Raw genomic sequence first — 1,412 nt, forward strand, 5'->3', positions numbered from 1 at the left:
TTGTTTTTTCCTTTCTTTTTTTAAAAAAAATTATTATTATTAATTTTAATGAAAATTTACAGAGACTTTGAATTTCCATCTATTCATTATGTACTTTTCTCCCTGCTCCCCTCCCCCTCCCACCCCAGTACACTCTCCTCTTTGAAAAGTAAAAGAAAAATTCTTTCATTGTTGTACAATCCCTCCCCCCAGGTCCACTCCACTATGCTGCCTTCATTCTGGACTCCTGTCATGACAATAAAACCAATCACATATCCCTTTTAAACAGTTTTCTCACTCATCTTTTTCAGTGCAGTATACATTATTTATCCCATTTTTCTCAGTCTCCCCCCAACCCTGATGCCAGCCCTGTTTTACAACAGTGGCACTATGCAGTATTTGTCCTTTTGTGACTGAGATATTTTACTCAGCATAATGTCCTTCAGGGTCACCCATTTTGAATAATATTGCATGAGTTCCTTGTTTTTCAATGCAGCATAGTACCCCATTGTGTGAATATACTATACCTTCTCTATTCATTCGTTTGTTGATGGGCACTCAGGTTGTTTCTAACTCCTTGCTATTGTGAACAAAGCAGACATAACTATGGGTTTGCATATATCTGCTTGGGTGGCAGTTATGATCTCTTTGGGGTATATTACCAGGAGTTAGTGGAATTTTTGAGTCAAATGGTATCTCTATTTGCAACTTTTCGAGTGCCACACCACCATCCACAGTGGTTGCACCATTTTACACTTCCACCAACAGTGAATAAGGGTTCCAGTTTCTCTACAACCTCACCAGCATTTGTTGCTTGCTGTTATGTTAAATTTTGTTATTCTTACTGGGGTGAGATGCTATCTCATAGTTGGTTGGATTTGTATCTCTCTTAGAGCTAAGGATTTTGAGCATTTCTTCGTGTGTTTATTGGCCATCTGAATGTCTTCTTTGGTGAAGTGTCTGTTCATATCCTGTCTCCATTTTCAATTTGATGGTTTACCTTTATCTTATTGTGGTGCTCAAGTGTTTTATAAATTTTAGATTTAAGTCCCATATATGACATGTCATTATCAAATACTTTTCCCTCAATCTGTAGCTTCCCTTCTTACCATGTTCGAGAAGTTTTTGGATGTGCATAGGGATTTGATTCTTAGAAGGTCCCATTCATCTATTTTATCTTCTCCTTGTTGTAGATTTTTTAGGATGCTCGGAAGGCTGTTTATGCTGTGGATTAGGACTTCTAGAGTTCTTCCAAGCTTTTCTTTAATGAAGTTTATATTCCTTGGTTTTAGTCCTAGGTCCATGATCCACCTAGAGTTGTTTTTTCTGTATGGAGTGAGGTGCAGATCTTGTTTGAGTTTTCTGCAGATAGTTTTTCAGTTTTACCAACACCATTTGTTAAAAAGGCTGTCGTTTCCCCCCTTAACTGATTT

This window comes from Elephantulus edwardii, unplaced genomic scaffold, assembly GCF_000299155.1.
Source record: "Elephantulus edwardii isolate Elephantulus edwardi_28Jun2011 unplaced genomic scaffold, EleEdw1.0 scaffold00111, whole genome shotgun sequence".
Taxonomy (NCBI): Eukaryota; Metazoa; Chordata; class Mammalia; order Macroscelidea; family Macroscelididae; genus Elephantulus; species Elephantulus edwardii.